This window comes from Xenia sp. Carnegie-2017, unplaced genomic scaffold (assembly GCF_021976095.1).
Source record: "Xenia sp. Carnegie-2017 unplaced genomic scaffold, XeniaSp_v1 HiC_scaffold_19, whole genome shotgun sequence".
NCBI lineage: Eukaryota > Metazoa > Cnidaria > Anthozoa > Malacalcyonacea > Xeniidae > Xenia > Xenia sp. Carnegie-2017.
This window is the reverse complement of record NW_025813481.1, coordinates 8,690,029-8,711,176: the sequence shown is the minus strand read 5'-3', so window position 1 is coordinate 8,711,176 and position 21,148 is coordinate 8,690,029. Positions and strand designations below refer to the sequence as shown.

Sequence of the window (21,148 nt, the reverse complement as noted above, 5' to 3'; positions counted from 1 at the left end):
CTCTACCAATTTACATAGCTGTTATAGCATACATAGTATTCATCCAATTAGCTTTGAATTTTGATTATTGGTATTTGCACAGTGTAATTTATAATTTCGTACACCACGTATAATCTGCCAAGCTGGCACAGCATATTTACCGCATAATTGTACGGTAGCTAGATCTTTAAAGTGCCATCAATTTGGACTCCAACCCTCTTTAATATTCGCTATATTTTCTCAATGGTAACAATAGTTATATTTAAATGCCTCAGTTACGTTGCATTAAACTCAAAAAGGTTAACCAACATCTCTTTGCATTTTTGCTTGAATATGTTTCATATCGTTGTACTTTCTGCACTATATATAGCTGCACTGAATTAATAGAGCTGGTCACACTTATTTGGTATCGCAGAGTTGTTTCTAGTCTTGCAGTATTGTCTACGTCATTTATTCGTCATTCTCCCATCTGTAAGGAGGTCAATAGTCACCATTAAGAAAAGTACTACGTCAAATTTTGTTCTTTTGAGGATTCACCATCCAGGCGTTCAAATTTGTCAATTCCTACTCGAATAGATTGCATTTTATTAATGAAGAAAGCAGATAAATATTTGTAAGGACAAAGTAGATATTTATATAGCTTTTCTTACGTATATTGGAGATCCTAAGAAAATCCAGACTATATTATCTTGCTCATATGAATCAACATAAAAGCGATTATTGTTGAAAAGTCTGAACGAGAAAACTGCCGTTTGTCTTGCTTTCCCTAAAAACTGTGGAAGAAATCGTCTTCAAATCTTTAGCCAATGGGGAATCAATATACAGGAAGTCAAATCTTGAAAGGTTTGAAATTTTTTAGTATATTGTAAGCCTCTTCCACAGGAAGAGATTGACTGGAACTTGGACCCTTTCACTAAGCGCTTTAATCCCACTTGTTTTGTACTATTTATATCCCAATTGCTCAAATGATGTAGGATTTTTTTGATATTTGTTGAGTGCATTTTGTCTTTTTTCTGATCATGTACTCCTTTAGTCGTCAAAGTTCACTGTTCTAATAAATTCTTACTATTTTTTCCAGGTAAGTGTGTGTGAGTTTCTTTTTTACTGGAGGTTTTATTTGTCGTATTTTGCTAATTCGTTTTTCAACAATCCAGCAAATGTACGACGGTTACTATCTCACATATCCCTTATTTTCTCCTTCTTGATGCCCTTGTTGTTATTACCTTTGCAAATGTTGCGTAAAATTTTGATGTTAAAATCTCAGGAAGTTGTTCTCACTGTAAAGATTTTTGGTCTATTTGAATCTCTGTTGCCAAAAATAACTAACTGTTTCAGGTAATAATAAGTACAGTTAATTGAACTTCTTTTAACCTCGTTGAATTCGGAGTTGTTGATGTCTCGGCACAGGAATGGAATGATGGTAAATGACAGTTAGCAATGGAATGATTGTAAATGACAGTTAACAAGAGGACATTCGAAAACAAGTCTCTTTGAATTTGATGCAAATGTCTTTGCATTTGACACAAAGTAGGATAAAAAACTTCAACATCGACTATAAAAGATTTGAGAGCTGAGACATCATCTTCAGTCCAAATAGCAAGTGCAAAATATCAGTGCAGGGTACAATCGAATATGAGTAAAGATTTTCCTTAATAAAATCAAGAAAACTACTCTCTCCACTCAAATCAAGTGGAAAGAAGTTTCAAATACCTACGAATTAACACAGTTCCGTGCTATATTTAGCCTACACTTTAACACTAATACATGTACACAATAATATGGTCATTTTGCTCCTCGCTCTAAACCTTTCGTAATTATAGTTCTTTGTTGGTTGTCGTTATATAACTATACAGTTACATGATTTTTATTTTGATGATCATATACTTAAGAATAAGAAAACAGATGTCTCGCTGAACTGAACGTAGGTATAATTTAATTTGAATAATCAATTGCGTAATTTGTTTTTTACGCACATCATCGCTAACGTAGACACCAAAAATTGCTAGAAACATTTCCATTGCGAGCTTAAAACCATGCTCTACTTATAATGAAAAGATAATGCCCTGTTTTCCAAATTAAAATCCCCTACAAAAATCGATCTATGCATGCTAACATGGATCCCATTGTGATCACTCAAATGTCTGACACAAATATCACAACCACAATGATTATGTTTTTTTCATGTCGGTTATAAAACACTTCGTTTTAAAATATATTACTTGGAGATGAATTGCTTCAGCAACAGCACAAAATCCTCGAGTTTGGAAAACAAAAACAGTCAATCTTAACTTCACTTGCATTGTAATAACTGCAACGAATATGTTCAAATCTTCAATATTTTTTAAATAAGCAAGTTTTTTTGCCATGCAAGAATGGCATGCATGCGTAACAATTGTAAAACGACCTGCATGTGAAGTTTTTTTGCAACGCTATTCTTGCCTGCGTAACAATTGTAATACGCCCTGCATGTGATAAAATAAATAACTATGAATTTGTGACTTTGTCTTAAATTAGTGTCAGAATATCTTAAAAAGTTTCATAATTGGGACAGAATTCATAACAAAGAATTCATAACAATTGACAGTACCTCCAAATACTAAAGTTACGTAGAGTTATGTCACTACCACATCCCACCGATTCTTTTCTCTTTAACAGTTGGAAATTTGCGTAAAGACATCTGGTCTGTCTATATTTGTTTTGAAACGTATTGATACTATTTTTTATCGTGCGATTCACTCGGAGATGTTGTCATTGAAGTCAAGGAACGTTCACATTCATAATTCCAGAAAAAACTAAAAGCTTCAAATTAGCGGAAACTATCAGCTTTTGAAATCAGAACAATGATTCTGATACGGAAAACGTCAATGATAAAAACATATCACGGTGGCTACAGGTAAAACGTCAATGATAAAAACATATCACGGTGGCTACAGGTAAAGCGGCACAGTAAAGTTGATTGTTGGATCACCTTTACAGACAAAATAAATTTTGTTGTTTTTTTTGCTGCCGTTATTTGTACAAACCTCAATTCTTGTTTCAGTTGTTTGTCGAGTTCGGAATTTGGCATGTTTTGCCTTCATATGATTGGCTTGACATTGTGATAAAATTGTCGAAGAATTGTCATCTAGGATATATCCATTAAAAAAAAATCACAAAAAATCCTTGACCGTTAAGAAAAAATATATCATACGCTTAAAGCAATTTCTGGCATTTTTACCCATTTACCGCCTCACCCACGCATCACTTTTAAGAATATGATAAAAATTACAAATTTTGCGCAAATTCCAAAGACACTCCATGTCTGGAAAAAATATGTAACGAGAAACTCAATAAACTTAAATAGCCGTACCATTCTAAGTTATTTTGGGAGAGGAAATATTCTATGTATGACATGACCGTCACGACGGTGAATTGATTATACTATCTTCAAAATTGCTGAGAATATGTGCGTGCAAATCAAAGAAATTAACTAATATATATGTAAAGCCAGTAAGGGCATTGTTTTAAACAATTCGAGTCAAAATATGCACAGTTACATTTTAGTAGAACATGTTTCACAATGCTCTTTTAATGACGTTTCAAGTAGTACCGGTGGTCCTCATGTATATATGCTCAATATGCAAGAGTTTCAAAAACGATGTTTTTCATCAAACCAAATCAACTAATAGTACAAGCAACACGGTTATAAAGCTTGTTGTTCAGTTAGAAAACTACGTATATTCTTAATTTGGCTACAAGAAATACCATAGACAAAAGCAGTTCTTAACAGCATGATATAAAATAATAAAAAGACACATGCTGTTGAGAGTGTAGAGAATGTTAAAAATACGTCCTTTAAACACTCTCTAATAGCTATATATGGACGAGTTAAAAACCAACCGATCAAAATTTGCTCGCTAGAACATTCCATATTTTGGTGTTTATGTTAAAGACATATGATTACGATGGCATCCATTACGATGGGATTTGTCAGATACATTCACGTGCATATCTCACATGTAACAACTTTCACAACATTCGTGTTATCAGCCACACCACATCAATAATCACAATAAAAATAAACATTCTACAATTTCGAAAACAAGTATAATGGACTTGATTAGCTCACACGTGAGAGCAATATATAAAGCCACAGGCAAATCACATTTTCATCAGTTCACTTTAGTGTTTAAGCTACACAAGTCGTTGTAAGACAAGAAACGACAAATCTTAATCGAAAGTCTAGAAGATTTTGTGAAACTGTGATTCAGAGAAAAATGGGGATTTTCTGTGGAAATAAAGGAAACGTCAAACAAATGTTTTCACTCATCCAAAAAGTTCAAGTAAGTTTATACCTCCTGCTAGTTCATGTGTCTACTGCATAATTCGTTAAACATAGCCAGTATAAATGGAAATGAAAGAAATTGTGTTACAATCTTTTGCGATGTTTTGTAATCTGACTTGAGAGCCGTACACAACTGCATGTATGTGTCTAATATTACTGTGACAGTGAATATGTCCATGTGCAAATCAGAAAAAGTTATTTAGCAAGCATGTTGTATTTGAATACCATAAGAAACAATATATCTCATATTTATTTTTAAACAACCAACATATTTTTCCCTACAGCAACATCGTCTGAATGATCAAAGATGTGATCCTGAAATTATTAAAAGAGCAGACGAGAATCAACTCTTTGAAACGATAATTTTTTATCAGTCCAAGAGAATGGAGGACCAACGTTGCAACATGCCGTCCAACCTCGCTAAGTATCAGCAATAAGTATTTTATTAAAAGATAAAATGCAAGACTCTTTGCCTTCTTACGTTTTGATGACATGCAAGAGTCAAGAGATGCCACTTATGAATAACTTGGCAATATCAAAGTGAATATCAGGTAGACGCTCCGTACATCAACCGTAAAGAGATGATTGAGCTGCTCAGCCATGGCTACACCGAGACAGTTAAAAGGTTTGCCATTTACACAACGTTGAAAGAAAGCCAATACAGAACTATATAAGCGTGAATAATGAAGTATGAATAGTAGTAAAAGAGTAAAAGGGCTATATGAAACAGTTTATGAAAGAGATATTATATAGTTTACATTATAAAATAAATGCATAGTTTACTATAGCATAGTTTACTGGAACAGAGGGCTCGAGTATTATGTTTGGTCTGATTATGTGTCTAATAAACATGCGTATACAGAATACAAAATGTCGTTAAGTAATAGCGAAATTTATCTAACTGAAAACGACGTACGATTGAAAATGTCATTGCATAATGGTGTAAATTGTTATAGATGGCCTTTCATATGCCCAAATGATAAATTCCAAGCCAATTTTACTCACGCCTCGTTTCGAGTGCTAAATTTTTCAGATATAACATGCAGAACGACGTGCACTAGCTACGTGTTAATTGATTTAAGTCTGAAAATCAATTTCCAGAGAGTGATATAATTCTTTGTCAGGTATAAATTAAATCAAATTTCGATAGCTAACCAACTCCATAACTCTTCATATGTATTTTTAGCGTTTGATTGGAATTCTATATACTTGTTGATCGAGGTAAATTTGTTAGCTGCGCCTGCTGAACTAAGAATTTTGTAAATTTTCGCATCGAGTTTTCACACATCATCAACCTATAGAGTAGTTTAAGACCTTTCTCTTCTCGAAACAAGGAGCTCATACAAATTTTACGTAAGCGGAATGACGAAATAAGTCAATTCTCTTTCGATGCAATCTTATTTTTCCACACATTTATTGCATTGGAAATTTATCATCTAAATTGCATTGATTGAGAAACAACCAATCGGCAAATGGGAACGATGAAAGTTAACAATTGAAATATATACATTTGGACCGTCTGCTGTTATTTTTTACCTTCGGAAAGCTTGCGTCATGGTGCATGCAAACTGTTCACCTCTTTCAAAATTAACTGTAGAATGAAATTTGCCAGGACATGCGCACTTCTGGTTTATTTAAAGAATGTAAAAGTCTTACGTAGTTTCTTTTTGAGACATATATACAATAACTGGAAAGACATGTTAGTTAGAATTTCAAACGTTTCACCTAAACGTTGCATTGCAGGAAGTGATAGGAAAAAGAGAAATTTTGAAACTTCATCTTCTACGCGAATTACGTATAAAGAACGCGCGACACTTAATTGTAATTGTTTGTTTAAGTTATTTTTTGAGATCATGAAATTCTAAAAACATTACGAGTAGTGCAACAGTTCCCCTTTGAATATTTTACATCTGAAAATATTCTCACAACCTGGCGAACCAAGGTAAGGGTACAGGAAAACGAATCTTTACTCCACACTACACACACATCGTCTTTATCATAAGTCAACATTGTGAACTCAGACGTAAAGTTTTTAATTAAATTTTATGTCTTATTTTCAATAACAGCGTGTAAGTTATTAATCATGCATTAACAATTTGAAAAATTAACATTACATACACGTGATCTTACATTTTTATGTTGAATGCCTCTGTTGGCATAGTTTTTGTCGAAATGAGGAATGTGGGTTTTACCAATGCATAAAAATCGAAATACAAACAACGAATAATCCTAAAGACGACGTTCTCTCCAACTTTGTTTGCCTTAAAGTCATGGGAACGATTGTACTAGCATACTTTATTGTAGTTACATTCTCTATTGTGTATCATATTCCACTTATTATTTGGATCAAAGGCATATAGCTATTTATCGTTAGCTAGCAACAGAAGTTCTGATTCAACGTACATCATTACAACTAATCGTCTTTATTCAGGTCATTTTAATTTTCCACATTAATTAAGTTCTATAAAATGGCTTCGTTCGTTGTCTAATACTTGAATAGCAAAATTACCTTTAGTTTAAAACATACTCACTTTTGTAAAAAGGATGAAAAATGAATTATAGTTAAAAGCAGTTTCCATATAACAACATAACTACTGGAATAACAAAAACAGACCTCTGCTGTACACAATGTTAAACTAATACTATATGTCCTGAGCGATAACCATTATATTTATATGATTTATAAATGAGCAAAAAAGCTAATCGATCAAAATTTGCCGTCTGGAATATTCCATTTATGTGTTTTGTGGATTAAAGGCATGTATCATTACCATGGCAACAAAAAACCCTGGTACACAACGTACATTCACAACTTTATGATGAACTAAATTGGTAGTTTGTGAGATAAATTCACGTGCATGTCTCACATGTAACAACTTTCACAACATTCGTGTTATCAACCACATTAAACCACAAAAAGTCAAACATTCTACGCATTGAAAACAAATGATAATGAACTTGGTTAAAATACACGTGAGAGCGTCGTATCAAAGCACGGAATAATCACATTTTCATCAGTTCACTTAGCTACGCCAGTCTGACAACAAACAATATATCTTTACCGATACTAAGAAGAGTTAGTGGAGCTGTGCAACAGAGCGAAATGGGATTTTCTCTGGAAACAACGGAAACGTCAAACAAATGTTTTCACTGATCCAAAAATTGCAAGTAAGTATATATTTGTTGTAAGTACATGCATGAGTCTGGCACATAAATTATTCATTACACAATGGCTTATTATAAGTAAAAGTGTAAAATCATTGTATAGTGAGGCTACATTTAATGTACTTGAAAGTCTACTTTGTAATACTACGATTGCCAAAACGTTTTAGGCCCTGTTTGCACTATACCGGATTGCTATCGTAGCAGGTTGAATATTATTTATATTGAAAGGCAGTGAAGATGTTCAACGTCAGAAACACAATCAAATGGACTGAATCTATCAGCTTAATAAGCTTTTACTCCGTACAGTTACCCCTTTAAAGGAAATGAAGATGTCGTGATGAGCAAATTCGGTATAGTGTAAACGCAGCCTTAGTCAGTGCTTAACACTCCATCAACGATGGTGTAAATTAGATGTTTTTGTGTTTTGCGGAACACTTTGAGGTGATTTCTACTATTTCAAGCTCAAAATTTGGGATTTTTAGTGATACTACTTTAAAGACGTCGTGTAAGGTCGCAATACTTGTCATACGACCTTTGAATTTAAATAGTGAATTCTAATTAAGTAAATACGTTATTAATTCGACTTACTAGAACAATCGAACTTGAGGCAACCATGGTATTATACATGGAATGGATTAAGTTGTGAGCAATTCTTGTGTGATGTAGGTTTTATAATCTGTATGACTTGAGAACAATGCAATTGCACGTATATATGCCCTATTTTTGAACTGAAATCTACGGGCAAAATCAGAAAATTAATAGGCCAGCACATTGTACTTGAATACTGTAATAAATATGTCATACTTGTTTTCTAAACAAACTTATTTTTCTCTACAGAAGCATCGTCTCAAGGATCAAAGGTGTGATCCTGAAATTATTAAAAAAGCAGACGAGAATCGACTCTTCAAAAGGATTATTTACTATCAATCCAAGAGAATGGAAGACCAACGTTGCAACATGTCGTCCAACGTAGCAAAGGATCAGCTCTAAGAATGTTATTAAAGAGATATAAACAGCTAAGGTTAATCATTTGCCTCGTCACATTTTGACCACAATAGTCAGAGATGTCAATGAACAAACTTACTTATATCAGGTAGACGTTTAGTACATCACCTGTAAAGAGAGGATTGAGCTGCTAAGATGTGGTAACGCTAAAATCAGTTACTCCAAAGAGATTGTCCCATATTACAAATCTTGGAATGCCAATATAAAACTGAAAGTGTGAAAAATGACCACCCATAGTTGTTGAAGAAAAAGGTGTCGCAAAAGCTGTACAGAACAGTGTTGGGAACAGAAATTTAAATTTACATTTTAAATATATGCATTGCTTATTATAAATTTGTAATCATAATAAAATAAACCAACCAAACAGTATGCTGGTCTTATGTGTCTGGTTTGAGAATACGGGTCAGATAAACCATCGTATACAGAATACAAAATGTCGTTATGATGGAGAAAATCATCCAACACCACGTGCCATTTAAGATGTCGTTATATAATGGTGTAAATGGCTTAATTGCTCTAGATAGCCTTGCATATGCTCAAGTATAAATTTCCACGCAGCTTTTGCGTAATTTTCGCGGCAGCTTAATTTTTAGACCGCACGTGGCGTTTGCTAAATATCTCAGATTTTAACATGTACAAGGACATGCACGACGTTTTGAAGTATTTTTTTAAATCAATTTTCGGATAGTAACATAATTCTTTGCTATGTAGATCAATTCAAATTTCAAAAGCCAATCAACTCCAATAGCAACTTGTATATTCCAGCGATTTTTATATCTTTTCATCACTCCTTAAGGCATTGTTTATGTCAGCTGCATACGTGCTGTAAGAATTTACCATATTTGAACATCAGGTTTTCATATAAAACATCAACTTACACGTACAGCAATTTAAGACCATTCTCCACCCGAAACAAGGGATTCATACAAATTTTCCATGAGCTACCTGGTGAAATTAATCAATTCTCTTTTGATGCAAACTGTTTTTCAGCCCATTAATCTAAATTGTATTGCGCGAAAATCGTTTCGAAATTAGTAATAGCCAATCAGGAATGAGAATGATGAAAGTTAATTATTAAAATATACACATGTGCAACGTCTGCTCGTGTTTTCTCTTTAACTAAAAGCCTGTGTCATGGTGAATGCTGACTGTTCAGTAAGCAACATTTGGAGGCTTTGATAAAATTAATTTAACACAAAATTTTGCACAGGCATGCGCACTGCAGATCAATAAAACAAATGTAAAACAAAACAAGTTATTCGCACCTAAACTTATAATTATCAAAACGGCAATTGGTATGCCATGTATTGCTGTAAATTTGACATACTGCTTTCAGATTTTTAAGTATTTTATCGTTTGACTCAAGCTTTTTTGAAATACAGGATAAGACCTACAAAAGTGGAATTTTTTAATCCATGAAATCACTCCATATATCTGGACAAGTTACGCACGACGCTTCTCTTTATTATTAATTAAAGTTAGTCTTGGGGGATATTCTATTAAAGACATCATATGTAATGCAACACTTCCCTTTTAAATATCTTTCATGTAAAAATATTCACACAACCCAGTGAACTAAGATAAGGGTACAGGAAAACGAGTGCCACACTACACATTGTCTCATGATAAAGAAAATCGAAACAGATGCGAAATATCATACTTTATTTTCAATAAAAACGCTATCATAGAAAATCCTGGCTTCGCCACTGTAACTGACTGTGCATTAGGAAATAGACTTCCATGTTTATGGCCTCCTTTAGCACGGATTATGTCACAATATGATTCTATGAATGCGGATTTTATTTATGAATAAACAAAAAAGTAATCAAACAAATAATTTGCTGCCCGGAATCTTCCACTTAAGTGTTTTTTGGATTAAAGGCATGTATCATTACCATGGCGACGTAAAGCCCTGGTACACAACTTACATTCGGAATTTTGTGATAAACTAAATTGGTAGTTTGTGAGATAAATTCACGTGCATGTCTCACATGTAACAACTTTCACAACATTCGTGTTATCAACCACATTAAACCACAAAAAGTCAAACATTCTACGCATTTAAAAACAAATGATAATGAACTTGATTAACTTAAACGTGAGAGCGTAATATAAAAGCACGGGCAAATCACATTTTCACCAGATCACTTAAGCGACGCTAGTATTTTGTAAAAAGAGAAATGATAAATCTTTAACGATACTCTAGCAGATTAGTAGAACTTTGAAAAAGAGCAAAATGGGGATTTTCAGTGCAAACAACGCTAACGTCAAACAAATGTTTTCATTGATCCAAAAGTTACAAGTAAGTATTTATTTCCTGTTAGTACATGCATGAGTCTAGTAAATAAATTATACACAACACTGTGGCTTTTATATGGAAATGGCTTAAATTGTGTGCCATTCTTTTGTGATTTAAATATTTTGTGATCTGCATAAATTGAGAAGCATGCAACTACAAGTTTTTATGCCTCATATTTGACGAACTCAAGTCTATGTAAATTAGAAAAAATATTAGGCCAGCATGTTGTACTTGAATACATGTTGTTCTTGACTACCGTGATAAATATGTCTCATATTTGTTTTCTAAACAAACATTTTTTCCCCAAAGCGGCATCGTCTCAACGATCAAAGATGCGATCCTGGAATTATTAAAAAAGCAGACGAGCAGCTGCTTGAAACGATAAATTACTATCAGTCCAAGAGAATTGAAGACCAACGTTGCAATATGCCGTCCAACCTCACTAAGGATCAGTAATAAGAATGTTGTTAAAGAAATAAACAGCAAGAGCTAATTGTTTGTCTTCTTGCATTTTGATGACAAGTGTCAAGATGTCACTGATGAATGATTTGACAACATCAACGTGAATATCAGGTAGACGTTCTGTACATCACCCGTAAAGAGAAGATTGAGCTGCTGAGACATGGCAACACCGAAACAATTGAATAGGATTGCCATTTTCACATCGTTGAAGGAAAGCCAATTTGAACTGAAAGCGTGGAAAATGACAACAAATAACAGTAAAAGGGGGGAAATGTGCTTTAAAAACTGTACAAAAGGGAAATTTAGCAAAAATTTATAAATGTATTGGATTAAATTTATAACATCGATAAAATAAAACAACGAAACAATTTTTCTTTTTTCATGCAATAGTCTTTTGTGTTTGGTCGGATGAACCATCATGTAAATGCTGAGTTATGCAGAAATTATCCAACATGACTTGTCCGATTTTGTTAAAATGGCGTAAATTGCTTAATATGCCATAGATAACCCTAGAGATGCTTATAAGTATAAATTACAAGCCATTTTTACGTCATTTTTACGTCTTGAAAGGCTAGTCGAAATTTATCTGAAAAAACATGTAGAACGACGTATACACGAGGCTTTGATATGGGTGTCTTAAACAAATTTCTAGAGTGTGCGATAATTCTTGGTCGTTTTCAACTTTTGTGAATCAAATTTCAAAAGGCAATCAACTCCAATGGCTATTCGTATATTTAGCGCTTCATCAAACTTTCAATCATTCGATCACGGCATTGTTTATATCAGCTGCGCCGGTGCTACGAAAACTTTCTATATTTGCGCATCTGGTTTTTATACAACATATGTCTACACCTAGAGCAATTTAAGATTTTTCTCTACCTAAAATCAAGGAGTTTTTACTAATTTTACTTAAGTTGCATGGCGAAATTAGTCCAGCTCAATTATTGTATTTTTCAAACTGTAGAACTTTATTATCTAAATTGCAGTGCATGATAATCGTTCCGAAATTAGGAACAGCCAATCAGGAAAGTGAACGATTAAAGTTTACTATTGGAATATCTACATGTGGTCTGTTTGCTCCTACTATTTTTATTGAAGGCTTGGTGTCATCGGGATGATGAAGCAAAACACTTCCATAAAATTTTGTGGTCTATCCTTATTTATAATGTTCAATGTATGCCATTTAGTGTTTTGACCAGAGGCATACACCTTTACTATGACAAGAAAAACCTAAACACAACGTACATTTAAAATTAATTGATTTTCGTTTAAGTCTTCCAAATCATCCAAAACCAATTAAGATCTATATGCACCAGCTAAAGTTGATTGTTTTATTGCAAAAATGCGTTTAAAATACTCTCTTTTTTGTCAAAATCAATGAAAAAATAAACTAAAATACATCTGCTGTGCACAATGCTAAACAATATGTGCTGAAACCGTCTCCATTAAAAAAAACATTGATCAAAAATTGTTTGGAATATTTCATTTAATTATGTATAGTGGATTAAAAGCATGTAAATTTTATTATGGTGACAAAAAGCCTGGTAAAGTGTAAAGTCACAATTTGTGATGAACTAAATTGGTTTTTTTTATCACATTCATTCACGTGCATGTCTCACATGTCATTGTAACAACTTTCTCAACATTTGTTTTATCAACCACACCAAATCAATTAATCACAATAAAATTTATAAACATTCAACCATCTTGAAAACAAATGATAATGGCTTGATTAAATTACACGTGAGAACATCTTATAAAAGCACCGAGAAATCACATTTTCATCAGTTCATTTGAAGCTGCGCAAGTCTTTGTAAAACAAGAGACGAGATACTCCAGAAGAGTTAGTGGAACTGTTAAACAGGGCGAAATGGAGATTTTCTGTGCAAATAAAAGAAACGTCAAACAAATGTTTTCACTGATCCAAAAGTTACAAGTAAGTATATATATCCAGTTAGTACATGTGTCTACGTACTACATTTGTAGCTCACGACTAGTACATATGGAAATGAAAGTAATTGTGTTGCGATATTTAGCGATGTTTTGTAATCTGACTTGAGAGCCATAGAGAAATGCATGTATGTGTCTAATATTGAGAAAAACTTTGAAAATATGTCCATGTGCAAATCAGAAGTTTTAAGCCAGTATATTGTATTTGAATACATCGTATACCGTAATAAATATATTTCATATTTATTTTTAAACAACCATCATACTTCTCCCTACAGCAACATCGTCTGAACGATCAAAGATGTGATCCTGAAATTATTAAAAAAGCCGACGAGAATCAACTCTTTGAAACGATAATTTTCTATCAGTCCAAGAGAATTGAAGACCAACGTTGCAACTTGCCGTCCAACCTCGCTGAGGATCAGCAATAAGAATGTTGTTGAAGAAATAAACAGCAAGAGCCTTCTTGCATTATGATGACGAGAGTCAAGAGATGTCACTGATGAATGATTTGACAACATCAACGTGAAAATCAGATCAGGTAGGCGTTCATTACATCACCCGTAAAGAGAAGATTGAGCCACTAAAAACATGGCAACACCGAAACAATTGAAAAGGATCCATTTACATATTTTTGAAAGTAAGCTAATACAGAACGATAAGCGTGAAAAATAGCCAACTAGGCGGTCTAGGCCTATGGAAAGTTGCTAAACGAAAGAAAGGTGTCGCGAGAAAAAAACAGAACAGTGTATTCAAAAGGAAATTTTCCGGCCCATAATAGATAAATACATTACTTATTACAATCACGATGAAATAAAACACCGAAAGAATTATATGTCTTAGCTGGTTGTCCGACTTTTATGTCTTTCATTAACGGCATTGTTTATGTCAGCTGCGCAGGTGCTACGAGAATTTTCTACACTTACGCATCAGGTTTTCACACAACATCGATCTACACCTAGGGCAGTTTAAGACGTTTCACTACCCAATACACAGAGATCGCCAAACTTGAGCTGCATGGTGGCATTTGTTCATTAGCTTCAGTTGGAATAAGATTTTTCTGCTCGTTTATTTTTGTTTATTGCAATCTGCAATATTATGCAATATTATGATTATTAGGTGATTTTTTAAGTAAATTGAACTGAGATTAAATGTCTTACACATGATTACATCATAAGACACAACATATACACCACAGTGTTAAGTGCGCTATACATGTTTAGTTGGTTGCTTTAAATTTCTGAAACAAACCAAATCTAGGATCTAGGTGTCTGAATTAATTATGCAGATAATGGTTTACACTCTAATTCATACCAGGCAGGACACACATCAGTCAAATGGACTAGAGGTTTTGTACAATTTGAAGAGCATGTTGGTTAAGAGAATGCAATAAGTTTTACTGTCTTGCTCCAGCTTTCGCACCATTATTCACTCATTCGAATAAGATTATTACTCATCATTCAGCTCATGATTCTATCCCGAATTTGCAGTCGCCTCTTGAAAACTGGAAGTCTCTCTAACGTCAAAAATCCATCCTTTCGACAAACCGTCTGAACTGTCCAAAGTTTCCCTTCTTTCAACCATAGATATTCCATCACTAAATTAACTTTCATGTTGTATTGTGTACACTGTAAACTTTTTCCATAAGCATTTGAGTAGGAGGTCAGAAGTTGTTTTCTTCTAGATTTCTTCACACTGCAAAATGTTTGAAAAATGGCTTCACCTTTATTTTGTTTTACTATTCGTCATGCATTTTTTCTTGATAACAGTTGCACTAGTCAGTAATAAATCGTCGCTCAAACTTTCCTTCATTTGTCGTTTATTTGGGTGTGTGATTTATTTCAAGCTTCTACTTCGGAATGTTATGGAATATTATCGGTTGCCTTGTTAATGATCAATTACTTCATTGAAATTTATATAGGAAACATGCCATCTTTGAGATATGCTTACAACTTCTTGCCCCTACTTTCAAATCCTCACACTTTCTAGCGAGAATAAAGCGCACTGTTCTGAAACGTATCAGCCATGCACATTCTTATACTGACCCACACATTTATATCATAGGCACCTTCGGGATTTTAGGGCAACCAAACAGACCCGTTTAAACTACCTTGAAAGGTCATCATTAGGCAAGCATGCAAAAAAAGAGAAGGGTGCATGATCAATGTGTATGATCAATGTGTACAATTCGTAGAGCAGAGGAGAGCTGCTAAACTTTTGCTTCGTACGAATGACATTTTAAAATCCTTTTCGGTTACCTGAGTAAACATACCATTTTTCAACATGTGAAGAATTGTGCTAGTAAATATTTTACTGACTGGCTGAGATCAAAAATCCGCAAGCTAAGCATCAATTGAACATTTAAATATAAAAGCTGAGCAGGTTAAAGACTGCAAGTTATGCTGATTTGAAGCAGCAAAGAGAGATTTACGATTAGCGAAATATGGTACATTCGTGTACAAAGGAAGGTGGAGAGAGAGATGTCTGAAATTCGAATAATTTTGAGTACGTACTAATTGGACGACTTCCTCTTGTATGTGTTGTGTATTATAATGTCATCACAGGTAAAAAAATATTTCGTTCAATTTAACAGAAAATACTCTAATGACTGTCTAATAACTTCAGCCAGGCTGTCTACCCTATATCAAGAAATTATTCAATGTACCAATTGTTCCATAATTTGCCAATCAGAACGAGAAGTTCAATGGAGCGCTATCAAACTACCTTATTTCCTTAGCCCCCCCTTCTAATAACTCTCAGTTGAAAAGAAAAAAAATAATCATTTTTTATGCTTTTCAAGTTATTAGAAGGGGAGACTAAACAGAGGAAATACGTTAGATACCGATTTCATATTTTCTTTGAGTTGAAATTTTTACAGTTTTTACGTCGTGACAAGGTACTTTCCTTAAATGCTGAAGCTAAATTTTATCGTTTTCTTTAACATAAACAAGTCAAATAAAATCATCAGGATAGACATTCAATTCTTTGTCTCGAAACTCAAGTTAATTTATGAAAACAGATCCAACATACAAGCATCAAAATTTTATTTTGGAGTATGAATTTTTATATTTATTTGAAAACGTATTTTATTATGATCATTATTATCTATTACAAATATAAATGTTAAAAAAACTGAATCACATATGACTAAAATCAGTTTTTAAAAATATCCATGATAAAGGGACAGTCAAATGTAAAGACAACTTTCCCAATAACCTAGGTCAATATTTAAAGAATGTTCGCGAGTTGAGGCAGATTGACTTCCTCGTATCGCAGTAATTGCTGACCTAATCAGTGCGAAAGACAGTTTACAACGCATCCACGCTAGCGTGATGCCATATTGCAGCTTTCTCTTTTGTGCCAGCAGATCAGCTAGCCGTTTATAAGCAATTGCAGTCTCTTTCCCCATACCACCTGATGTTGAAAAGACCAGTGGTGTAAAAGCAGCATATTCAATCTCTCTTACTCAATCACCATATTCCCTTTTCTTAGCCATCTCATGCTGACGATAGAGTGCAGGTAGATTGGTGTTTTGGTAGCTCGACGCGTTTGGGTGAAATACCCTTACATCAAAAAATGCATCTTGCTGTCTAGACCAAAAACCTTTAGCACGAATATCGAGTCTCGCTTCTTCTTGTCTATTGGCTGTACGAGGTAATATCACTTCCCCAGAAAGAGGTTGTAATTGTGGCTCTTTCACAACTGTCGAGCAAACTTCTGCCATCCACTGTGCTGTTATATCTCGAACTTCATTATGTCTCACTATTGGTAAACAAGCATCAAAATGTTCTGAGTTAATAAATGAAATCTCAATACTATAAGTGAAATACCATCAATGTTGATTTGCGTCGACGGTTTTTACTTTTTATTCACGAGTGAACTATCACAAGCAAAGAATTCCATTCATAAAATTTCCCAAGACATAAGCAGGGGGAAGGGGAAGTTGAAAGCGATATAATTACTATAAGATAAGAAGAAAACATTGCGATTCTAGTTGTAAACGCAAACGACACGCTTTTTGAAGCCAGTCTTTCACCGACCAAATTAAAGCTATGTTTACAGTGCTTTTTGCCTATCCTGCGTTTTAACGATTTATGACTGATATCAAGTGAAATATGAGCTTTACTTATTTCAAAGCTCAACAAAGTTAAATGTTAAAAACTTACAAACACGGATACCATGCTTAATATTTGAAAATCCCAAAACAACTTGAAGATTATATCATTGTTGACTGGAAATAACGTCAGTTTCGACGATCGTGACTAAAACACCACACGAGTACATACGAGTATATACGAGTACATACGAGTAATATACGAGTACATACGAGTGACATACGAGTACATACGAGTAACATACAAGTACATACGAGTAACATACGAGTACATACGAGTGACATACGACTATTTTCTGGTCAACAAATGAGAAACAACACAATTTCTTCAATACATTGATATTTACGTTTATTTTTCCTTGTATTTGTGTGGACTTTGGGGCAACCATTTGATGGATTTAAATGCTGAAAAGGTATTTTACTTTCATACTACATTCATTTGTATGTTTTAGTTGAATTTGTTATAGATATTTTGTCGATGCGATTTGCCAGTATTTGAGCGCTTTTTGACACACTTTCACCTAGGAAATACATATTTATGAAAGCGATTAAATAAACAACGTATAAATAATGCTTTCAAAACGTGCTATATGAAATAAATGTACATCATATATATTTGAAAGTAGTATAGTACATGGGGGTTCTAGCGCACGAAAAGTGCGCTATAATCCCCCATGTACTATACTACGTATAACCTTGGGTAAAAACTATTTTTATAACAGCTTAAAATAAGACCATGGTTCAAAGACGTCCCTCTGGTAAAAGGTCATGTAAAAAGCTGTGTAAAAATTGTTTGTTTCAATATAGTAGTAAAACTTTCTTTATAACAGCATAAAATAAGACCATGGCTCAAAGGCGTCCCTCAGTAAAAGGTCATGTAAAGCTGTATGAAAAAGTCATTGTTTCAAAGGGTAAAATTTGGAATCTATATGTTTTTAAAAACGGTCTTTACAAACAAATGTTAACAAGCATCGTTTCGGAGAGGGCTCGGCAGCGCAGAGCACTTCGTGCTCGAGCAGGGGAATGGAGCCCTCGAGAATTCTAAGCGACGGTGGGGAAAATTTTCACGAAGTGAAAATTCAGAGCCTACATTCGAAGAATATTCGAAGAATATTCGAGAATAACAGAGGCTTAAGAAATGCTCTTCAAAAAACCGTCTTTAATAATCAAATGTTAAGAAAGCATTGGTTTTGAGGGGGCTCGGCAGCGCAGATCACGAAGTGATCGAGCAGGGGATGGAGCCCCCGATAATTCTAGGCGACGTTGGGAAAATTTTCACGAAGTGAAAATTGGTCGCCTCCATGGATTCGAAGAATATTCGAAGAATATTCGAGAATAACAGAGGTTTAAGAAATGCTCTTCAAAAAACCGTCTTTAATAATCAAATGTTAAGAAAGCATTGGTTTTGAGGGGGCTCGGCAGCGCAGATCACGAAGTGATCGAGGAGATGATAATTCTTAGGCGACGTTGGGAAAATTTTTCACGAAGTGAAAAATTGGGGTCGCCTCCCCATGGATTCGATGAATATTCGAAGAATATTCGAGAATAACAGAGGCTTAAGAAATGCTCTTCAAAAAACCGTCTTTAATAATCAAGTGTTAATAATCAAGTGTTATTAAAATATCAGTAGCAGCGCGCGTGTCTTAGTGCATGTTTTCAACAATGGTTGTTTAATGTAATAGCACATTTCATCAGCGCATGTATAATAATCAAGTGTTAATAATCAAGTGTTAATAATTTAATTTTTATAAACTACCTCCAGAAACAGTTATTATAAAAGGTATATATGCGGTAGACTGTTTTTATTAATTACTTATTACAAACAGTTATGTGATATGTAGTCAAACATGAGGAGCAGGTATGTATGATTTTACTCTAACAGAGGCCCACGCTACATACTTACTACACATTATAACTGTATATTAAAATAAGTTTTAATTATCATTTAAATAATGACCATAAGCTCTAGTAGTTATACCATCATCTAATATATACCGTTTATCATCAAAACAGCTGAGTGATACTTTATTAATTTCATAGCTACTAAGTTGATGGTTTACACTTCTAATTGTTTTCATTGTATGATGCATTTGTTTGTTTTCAAATAGTGTTTGTTTATAGTCTTCATGTTTTATTTTGTTTTTTATAATATTTTTCTTAATTCCTTTAGCTTTTTTATCTCCTTTATTATTATCTTTAATATAACTATACATCTTGCTTCTTAAACCAATAAATTCTTTAACTACTAATCCCGAAGCTTCATCTTTCATTTTACCAATAACTTTTTTATTAGTATTATCATAATATTTATGGTATTTATCATAATCACTGTTATCAAATTTATCTTTATCACTCCAAAAATCTTGATAGACATCATTAGTTTGAATTTCATATGTTAGAGAATCTGTATCTGTGAATAATAATTTAGCTTTATCACCATATTTCTTCTTGATATAGTTGTAATGAAAATCATACATCAAAGTTTTACTTAAATCTAAGATACACATACCCACATATGCAGGTCTGTTGAGCACCAATTGTTCTTTGATCTTATGCACAGCTACAAGGTTCTCGTTGAAAATTTTACTACTTACATAATTAGGTTTTGAAGCTAATTTTAACAATTTATTTTTATTAGTTACTAGTCTAACATCTACTCTTTTTCGTAAGTTTTCCATAGTTTTACCAAATACTGAATTATTCATTAATTTGAAGAAGTCTTTTTCAAAAGAATTTTTTGCATTAGTTCTTTTTTGAGTATTAAAGTCTATGTATTTTTTCAACCATGGAGATTGATTAAATTCGAGTACTCTATGTACTTTTTTTAATTTTAACCCGAGATCTAAGTATAATTGAAGATTTCTATAATGTAGCACATACTTCTCTTTATTTTGTAATGTAGGTATTAACTTATTAACTAAACCTGTTGATATATTGTAATTAGAAGCAATTGTCTTACAATATTTTGACAGCATGTTGCTAGTGACCTTAATTTTTTCAGGTGCTAGTGGATAATCGTTATGTAAAGTATGTAGTTCTTCAGGGTATTCTAAATCAACTTCTAAAATTAAACCTTTTTTACTATCTTCTTGATATTTAGTAAGGTTTATGTTATTAATCTGTTTCTCAGTTAACCATTTAAAACCACCAGTAGGTAAGTATTGTGACATAGCCCATCCATATAAATTATTAGCGTCAAGATACATTATATATTTTGAGGGTTTATTCTTATCAAATGTTTTCATATATTTGTTATTTGCCTTACCATATCGATTAGCAATATAACTAACGCCTCCTCTCATACCCTTTTCAATAAATTGAAACATATCAATATCAGTCATTAGTTCTAATTTAATATCTGTCATCTTCAACATAGCATCCCAAGACAACCCGGGTGATGTAAAATAATGACATGGGTCTAAGTTATAGTATTCTGAGCATGTTTTCCTAAAGTTTTCAAATACATCAGCTAATAATAAAACGTCTGATTTCAGATACAGGTCGTGGTACTCACCCATGTTTTTAAGATTGAATGTATTCCAAACATTTTGAGCATGATTGTATTGTTCATCTGATATATTCTCGTTAATAAGAATACTATAAAAGTCTTTTTTTGAAGGCAGCCCATTATCAAACTTTTCAAACGAGTCCATATAATCATATGGGTAAATACCTTTTTGTGTCATTAAATTAAGTTTTTCACCTTTAAACTGCTTAGAGGTGTATTTAAACGATTCTTTAGGTAGGTTACTAACAAGCTTTTCTAAACTAGAGCTCATAAATTGAAAACTATCAAGAAATGTGAGATGGTTACCTAACATGAAAGCCATATATTTTTCCATATTATTAG

The 21,148-nt window shown here is 33.4% G+C and overlaps 1 protein-coding gene and 3 long non-coding RNA genes across 4 annotated transcripts in view; 3 read left to right on the top strand and 1 right to left on the bottom strand.

Annotated features, from left to right (window-relative positions):
- Positions 1–2,796, bottom strand: part of LOC124438077 — a 36,753-nt gene extending 33,957 nt beyond the window's left edge. The window contains exon 1 of the transcript XR_006945963.1: positions 2,567–2,796. The gene's annotated coding sequence lies outside the window, so the exon portion shown is untranslated. The remainder of the gene's footprint in view (positions 1–2,566) is intronic.
- A 7-nt stretch (positions 2,797–2,803) lies between these two features.
- On the top strand, positions 2,804–5,303 carry LOC124438078. Its single transcript, XR_006945965.1, has 2 exons — positions 2,804–4,301; positions 4,588–5,303. It is a non-coding gene; the product is annotated as an uncharacterized LOC124438078 (long non-coding RNA).
- Positions 5,304–6,856: 1,553 nt separating this feature from the next.
- Positions 6,857–8,682, top strand: LOC124438080. Its single transcript, XR_006945967.1, has 2 exons — positions 6,857–7,471; positions 8,306–8,682. It is a non-coding gene; the product is annotated as an uncharacterized LOC124438080 (long non-coding RNA).
- Positions 8,683–12,998: 4,316 nt separating this feature from the next.
- Positions 12,999–14,026, top strand: LOC124438082. The gene is made up of 2 exons (XR_006945968.1): positions 12,999–13,170; positions 13,463–14,026. It is a non-coding gene; the product is annotated as an uncharacterized LOC124438082 (long non-coding RNA).
- The last annotated feature ends 7,122 nt before the right edge of the window (positions 14,027–21,148 follow it).